Below are 8,156 nucleotides of genomic sequence, written 5' to 3' on the forward strand. Positions count from 1 at the left end.
CTTGTCTTTGTTGCTCCTCCCTCATGATTCTTTGGTCTTCTCTAATCTCATGGAGGATGATGGAGTGTTCTTGATGCTCCACCCTTAGTTGTCCCATGTTGGAACTCAACTCTCCTAGGGAGGTGTTTAGTTGCTCCCAATAGTTTTGTGGAGGAAAGTGCATCCCTTGAGGAATCTCAGGGATCTCATGATGAGTGGGATCTCTTGTGTGCTCCATCCTCTTCTTAGTGATGGGCTTGTCCTCATCAATGGGGGTGTCTCCCTTTATGTCAACTCCAACTGAATAACAGAGGTGACAAAGGAGATGAGGAAAGGCTAACCTTGCCAAGGTAGAGGACTTGTCCACCACCTTATAGAGTTCTTGGGCTATAACCTCATGAACTTCTATTTCTTCTCCAATCATGATGCTATGGATCATGATAGCCCGGTCTATGGTAACTTCGGACCGGTTGCTAGTGGGAATGATTGAGCGTTGTATAAACTCTAACCATCCTCTAGCCACGGGCTTGAGGTCATGCCTTCTTAATTGAACCGGCTTTCCTCTTGAATCTCTCTTCCATTGGGCGCCCTCTTCACATATGACTGTGAGGACTTGGTCCAACCTTTGATCAAAGTTGACCCTTCTAGTGTAAGGATGTTCATCTCCTTGCATCATAGGCAAGTTGAACGCCACCCTCACACTCTCTGGACTAAAATCCAAGTATTTCCCCCGAACCATAATAAGATAATTCTTTGGATTCGGGTTCACACTTTGGTCATGGTTCTTGGTGATCCATGCATTGGCATAGAACTCTTGAACCATCAAGATTCCGACTTGTTGAATGGGGTTGGTAAGGACTTCCCAACCTCTTCTTCGGATCTCATGTCGGATCTCCGGATATTCACCCTTTTTGAGTGAAAAAGGGACCTCGGGGATCACCTTCTTCAAGGCCACAACTTCATAGAAATGGTCTTGATGCACCCTTGAGATGAATCTTTCCATCTCCCATGACTCGGAGGTGGAAGCTTTTGCCTTCCCTTTCCTCTTTCTAGAGGTTTCTCCGGCCTTGGATGCCATAAATGGTTATGGAAAAACAAAAAGCAATGCTTTTACCACACCAAACTTAAAATGTTTGCTCGTCCTCGAGCAAAAGAAGAAAGAAGAGAGTAGAAGAAGAAGAAATGAGGGGAAAGGGAATGGCTTTGTATTCGGCCAAAGGGGAGAGAAATGGTGTTTAGGAGGTGTGAAAATGAAGGAGTGAAGAAGGGTTTATATAGGAGAGGAGGAGAGGGATGTTCGGCCATTTGAGGGTTGGTTTGGGTGGGAAAGTGGTTTGAATTTGAATGGTGGGGTAGGTGGGGTTTTATGAAGGATGGATGTGAGTGGTGAAGAGAAAGATGGGATTTGATAGGTGAAGGGTTTGGTGGGGATCCTGTGGGGTCCACAGATCCTTAGGTGTCAAGGAAACGTCATCCCTGCACCAAATGGCATTCAAAATCACGTTTTGAGCCAATTCTGGCGTTAAACGCCGGGCTGGTGCCCATTTCTGGCGTTTAACGCCAGGTTCTTGCCCTTCTCTGGCGTTTAACGCCAGTCTGGTGCCCCTTTCTGGCGTTAAACGCCCAGAATGGTGCCAGACTGGGCGTTAAACGCCCACCAGCTAACCTCACTGGCGTTTAAACGCCAGTGGGTGCGTCCTCCAGGGTGTGCTGTTTTTCTTCCTGTTTTTCATTCTGTTTTTGCTTTTTTCATGGATTTTGTGACTTCTCATGATCATCAACCTACAAAAGACATAAAATAACAAAAGAAAATAATTAATTATAAAACATTGGGTTGCCTCCCAACAAGCGCTTCTTTAATGTCATTAGCTTGACAGAGGACTCTCATGGAGCCTCACAGATTCTCAGAGCCATGTTGGAACCTCCTAACACCAAACTTAGAGTTTGAATGTGGGGGTTCAACACCAAACTTAGAGTTTGGTTGTGGCCTCCCAACACCAAACTTAGAGTTTGACTGTGGGGGCTCTGTTTGGTTCTGTTTTGAGGGAAGCTCTTCATGCTTCCTCTCCATGATGACAGAGGGATATCCTTGAGCCTTAAACACCAAGGACTCTTCATTCACTTGAATGATCAACTCTCCTCTATCAACATCAATTACAGCCTTTGCTGTGGCTAGGAAGGGTCTGCCAAGGATGATGGATTCATCCATGCACTTCCCAGTCTCTAGGACTATAAAATCAGTAGGGATGTAATGGTCTTCAACTTTGACCAAAACATCCTCTACAAGTCCATAGGCTTGTTTTCTTGAGTTGTCTACCATCTCTAGTGAGATTTTTGCAGCTTGCACCTCAAAGATCCCTAATTTCTCCATTACAGAGAGGGGCATGAGGTTTACACTTGACCCTAAGTCACACAAGGCCTTCTTGAAGGTCATGGTGCCTATGGTACAAGGTATAGAAAACTTCCCAGGATCTTGCCTCTTTTGAGGCAGTTTCTGCCTAGACAAGTCATTCAGTTCTTTGGTGAGCAAAGGGGGTTCATCCTCCCAAGTCTCATTTCCAAATAACTTGTCATTTAGCTTCATGATTGCTCCAAGGTATTTAGCAACTTGTTCTTCAGTGACATACTCATCCTCTTCAGAGGAGGAATACTCATCAGAGCTCATGAATGGCAGAAGTAAGTCCAATGGAATCTCTATGGTCTCAGTTTGAGCCTCAGATTCCCATGGTTCCTCATTGGGGAACTCTTTGGAGGCTAGTGGACGTCCATTGAGATCTCCCTCAGTGGCGTCACTGCCTCTTCTTCATCCCAGAATTCGGCCATGTTGATGGCCTTGCACTCTCCTTTTGGATTCTCTTCTGTATTGCTTGGGAGAGTACTAGGAGGGAGTTCAGTAATTTTCTTGCTCAGCTGACCCACTTGTCCTTCCAAATTTCTGATGGAGGATCTTGTTTCAGTCATGAAACTTTGAGTGGTTTTGATTATATCAGAGACCATTGTTGCTAAGTCAGAGGTATTCTGCTTAGAGCTCTCTGTCTGTTGCTGAGAAGATGATGGAAAAGGCTTGCCATTGCTAAACCTGTTTCTTCCACCATTATTATTGTTGAAGCCTTGTTGAGGTCTCTGTTGATCTTTCCATGAAAGATTTGGATGATTCATCCATGAAGGATTATAGGTGTTTCCATAGGGTTCTCCCATGTAATTCACCTCTTCTATTGAAGGGTTCTCAGGATCATAAGCTTCTTCCTCAGATGAAGCTTCCTTAGTACTGCTTGGTGCACTTTGCATTCCAGACAGACTTTGAGAAATCATATTGACTTGTTGAGTCAATATTTTGTTCTGAGCCAATATGGCATTCAGAGTGTCAATCTCAAGAACTCCTTTCTTCTGATTAGTCCCATTGTTCACAGGATTTCTTTCAGAAGTGTACATGAATTGGTTATTTGCAACCATTTCAATCAGTTCTTGAGCCTCAGTAGGCGTCTTCTTCAGATGAAGAGATCCTCCAGAAGAGCTATCCAAAGACATCTTGGACAGTTCAGAGAGACCATCATAGAAAATTCCTATGATGCTCCATTCAGAAAGCATATCAGAAGGACACTTTCTGATTAGTTGTTTGTATCTTTCCCAAGCTTCATAGAGGGATTCTCCTTCCTTCTGTCTGAAGGTTTGGACTTCCACTCTAAGCTTACTCAATTTTTGAGGTGGAAAGAACTTTGCCAAGAAGGCATTGACTAGCTTTTCCCAAGAGTCCAGGCTTTCTTTAGGTTGAGAGTCCAACCATGTCCTAGCTCTGTCCCTCACAGCAAAAGGGAATAGCATAAGTCTGTAGACCTCAGGGTCAACCCCATTAGTCTTGACAGTGTCACAGATTTGCAAGAATTCAGCCAAAAACTGATGAGGATCTTCCAATGGAAGTCCATGGAACTTGCAATTCTGTTGCATTAGAGAAACTAATTGAGGCTTAAGCTCAAAGTTGTTCGCTCCAATGGCAGGGATAGAGATGCTTCTCCCATAGAAGTCGGGAGTAGGTGCAGTAAAGTCACCCAGCACCTTCCTTGCATTGTTGGCATTGTTGTTGTTTTTGGCTGCCATGTGTTCTTCTTCTTTGAAGAATTCGGTCAAGTCCTCTAAAGAGAGTTGTGCTTTGGCTTCTCTTAGCTTTCTCTTCAAGGTCTTTTCAGGTTCAGGATCAGCCTCAACAAGAATGCTTTTGTCTTTGCTTCTGCTCATATGAAAGAGAAGAGAACAAGAAAATATGGAATCCTCTATGTCACAGTATAGAGATTCCTTTAGGTGTCAGAGGAAAAGAAGAGTAGAAGATAGAAGTAGAAAATTCGAACTTATCAGAGAAAATGGAGTTCGAATTTTGCATTAAGGGATAGTGTTAGTCCATAAATAGAAGGATGTGAGAAGGAGGGAAGTGATTTTCGAAAATTAAGTAGAAAATTTGAAAACATTTTTTTGAAAAACATTACTTAATTTTCGAAAATGAAAATGGAAAAGAAATCAAGTGATTTTTGAAAAAGAATTTGAAATTAGAAATCAAAAAGATTTGATTGAAAACTATTTTGAAAAAGATGTGGTTAAGAAGATATGATTAGTTTTAAAAAGATGTGATTGAGAAAATATGATTTGAAAAACATTTTAAAAAGATTTGATTTTGAAAATTAAAAACTTGACTAACAAGAAAAGATATGATTCAAACATTAAACCTTTCTCAACAGAAAAGGCAACATATTTGAAATGTTGAATCAAATCACTAATTGATAGTAAGTATCTTTGAAAATAGAAAGAAATTGATTTTGAAAGAGATTTGATTGAAAAATTGATTTGAAAAAGATTTGATTTTGAAAAGATTTTGAAAACTTAGAAAAAATTTGATTTGAAAACAAAATCTTCCCTTCTAGCCATCCTGGCGTTAAACGCACAGAATGGTGCACATTCTGGCGTTTAACGCCCAAAATGCTACCCTTTTGGGCGTTAAACGCCCAACCAGGTACCCTGGCTGGCGTTTAAACGCCAGTCTGTCCTTCTTCACTGGGCGTTTTGAACGCCCAGCTTTTTCTGTGCAATTCCTCTGCTGTATGTTCTGAATCTTCAATTCTCTGTATTATTGACTTGAAAAGACACAAATTAAAAATATTTTTGGATTTTTAATAATAAGGAAAAATCAAAATGCAACAAGAATCAAATAACAATGCATGCAGGACACCAAACTTAGCAGTTTGTATACTACTGACACTTACAGGATGAAAATGCATATGAGACACACAAAACACTCAAGTCAATAGAATTCAAAGATTAGAGTAAGTAAATCGTCAAGAACATCTTGAAGATCACCAAGATACATGAATGAATGCATGCAATTGACACCAAACTTAAGATGAGACTCTAGACTCAAACAAGAAATTTTTGGATTTTATGATTTTTTTAATTTTTTTGTGTTTTTCGAAAACTAAGTGGAAAAAGATATCAAAAATTCTTAATGAGAATTCCAGGAATCAGTGCAATGCTAGTCTAAGACTCCGGTCCAGGAATTAGACATGGCTTCACAGCCAGCCAAGCTTTCAAAGAAAGCTTCGGTCCAAAACACTAGACATGGCCAAAGGCCAGCCAAGCCTTAGCAGATCACTGCTCCAAAAGCAAGATTGATAGAAATCAACAAGCTCTTGTGATGATAAGTTGAAACCTCGGTCCAATGAGATTAAACATGGCTTCTCAGCCAGCCAGACTTCAACAAATCATCATGAAACTCTAGAATTCATCTTCAAGAATTTCGAAAAAAATAAATACCTAATCTAAGCAACAAGATGAACCGTCAGTTGTCCAAACTTGAACAATCCCCGGCAATAACGCCAAAAACTTGGTGTTGTTGCCGGATCTTGGCACTGATGTTACCAAAAGCTTGCTCAAAACTTGAACAATCCCCGGCAACGGCGCCAAAAACGTGGTACGTGAAATTGTGAACAATACTTTTCACAACTCTCATAATCCCCGGTCATGAACCCCAAAAACTTGGTGTTCAATACCATGGCATTACACAACTTCGCACAACTAACCAGCAAGTGCACTGGGTCGTCCAAGTAATAAACCTTACGCGAGTAAGGGTCGATCCCACGGAGATTGTTAGTATTGAAGCAAGCTATGGTCATCTTATAAATCTTAGTCAGGCAGACTCAAATGGATATGGTGATGAACGAAAATAACACAAAGGTAAAGATAGAGATACTTATGCAATTCATTGGTAGGAACTTCAGATAAGCGCATGAAGATGCCTTCCCTTCCGTCTCTCTGCTTTCCTACTGTCTTCATCCAATCCTTCTTACTCCTTTCCATGGCAAGCTTATGTAGGGTTTCACCGTTGTCAATGGCTACCTCCCATCCTCTCAGTGAAAGCGATTGCATATGCTCTGTCACAGCATAGCGGAATTCATCTGTCGGTTCTCAATCAGGCCGGAATAGAATCCAGTGATTCTTTTGCGTCTGTCACTAACGCCCCGCCTTCAGGAGTTTGAAGCTCGTCACAGTCATTCAATCCTTGAATCCTACTCAGAATACCACAGACAAGGTTTAGACCTTCCGGATTCTCTTGAATGCCGCCATCAGTTCTCGCCTATACCACGAAGATTCCGGTTAAAGAATCCAAGAGATATTCACTAGAGCCTTGATTGCTTGTAGAACAAAAGTGGTTGTCAGTCACCTTGTTCATGGTTGAGAATGATGATGAGTGTCACGGATCATCACATTCATCAAGTTGAAGAACAAGTGATATCTTAGAACAAGAACAAGCGGAATTGAATGGAAGAACAATAGTAATTGCATTAATACTCGAGGTACAGCAGAGCTCCACACCTTAATCTATGGTGTGTAGAAACTCCACCGTTGAAAATACATAAGCATAAGGTCTAGGCATGGCCGTGAGGCCAGCCTCCCAAAGTGATCAAAAGATCTAAAGAAAAAGGTTCCAAAGATCAAAAGATGAAAATACAATAGTAAAAGGTCCTATTTATAGAAAACTAGTAGCCTAGGGTGTACAGAGATGAGTAAAAGACATAAAAATCCACTTCCGGGCCCACTTGGTGTGTGCTTGGGCTGAGCAATGAAGCATTTTCGTGTAGAGACTCTTCCTGGAGTTAAACGCCAGCTTTAGTGCCAGTTTGGGCGTTTAACTCCCATTTGGGTGCCAGTTCCGGCGTTTAACGCTGGAATTCCTGAGGGTGACTTTGAACGCCGGTTTGGGCCATCAAACTCCGGATCATGATGTTTTTCTGGCGTTTAACTCCAGACAGCAGCTTGTACTTGACGTTCAACGCCAAGTTACGTCGTCATTCTTCGAATAAAGTATGGACTATTATATATTGCTGGAAAGCTCTGGATGTCTACTTTCCAACGCCGTTTAGAGCGCGCCAATTGGGCTTCTGTAGCTCCAGAAAATCCACTTCGAGTGCAGGGAGGTCAGAATCCAACAGCATCTGCAGTCCTTTTTAGTCTCTGAATCAGATTTTTGCTCAGGTCCCTCAATTTCAGCCAGAAAATACCTGAAATCACAGAAAAACACACAAACTCATAGTAAAGTCCAGAAAAGTGAATTTTAACTAAAAACTAATAAAAATATACTAAAAACTAACTAGATCATACTAAAAACATACTAAAAACAATGCCAAAAAGCATACAAATTATCCGCTCATCAGGTATCTTCCTCCCTACTTTGTAGTTTGCTATATCAGCGAACCATGGTGTTTGTTGGATCAGCATAAGATGTTCATCTGGGAAGCTTTCATTCATAGGTAATGACGCCTTTTGAATTGTTTCTGGTGGCAGCCTTGACAAATGATCAGCAACTAGATTTTCAGTGCCTCTCCTGTCCCTTACCTCAATGTCAAATTCTTGTAGGAGTTGAATCCACCTGATAAGTCTTGGTTTAGCATCCTGCTTTGACATCAAATATTTGAGAGCGGCATGATCAGTATAAACCACAATTTTAGATCCTATCAAGTACGATCTAAACTTATCAAATGCATAGACTACAGCTAACAATTCCTTCTCTGTTGTAGTGTAATTTTTTTGAGCTTCATTCAATACTTTACTTGCATAATATATGACATGATGCAAGTTTCCCTTCTTCTGTCCAAGTACAGCACCAATTGCAATATCACTTGCATCACACATGAGTT

The 8,156-nt window shown here is 41.2% G+C and overlaps 1 non-coding gene across 1 annotated transcript; it reads left to right on the forward strand.

Annotated features, from left to right (window-relative positions):
- The first annotated feature begins 3,561 nt into the window (after positions 1-3,561).
- LOC112718789 (small nucleolar RNA R71) lies at positions 3,562-3,669 on the forward strand. Its single transcript, XR_003161117.1, has one exon. It is a non-coding gene; the product is annotated as a small nucleolar RNA R71 (small nucleolar RNA).
- The last annotated feature ends 4,487 nt before the right edge of the window (positions 3,670-8,156 follow it).

Source organism: Arachis hypogaea, chromosome 10 (genome assembly GCF_003086295.3).
Source record: "Arachis hypogaea cultivar Tifrunner chromosome 10, arahy.Tifrunner.gnm2.J5K5, whole genome shotgun sequence".
In the NCBI taxonomy this organism is placed as follows: domain Eukaryota; kingdom Viridiplantae; phylum Streptophyta; class Magnoliopsida; order Fabales; family Fabaceae; genus Arachis; species Arachis hypogaea.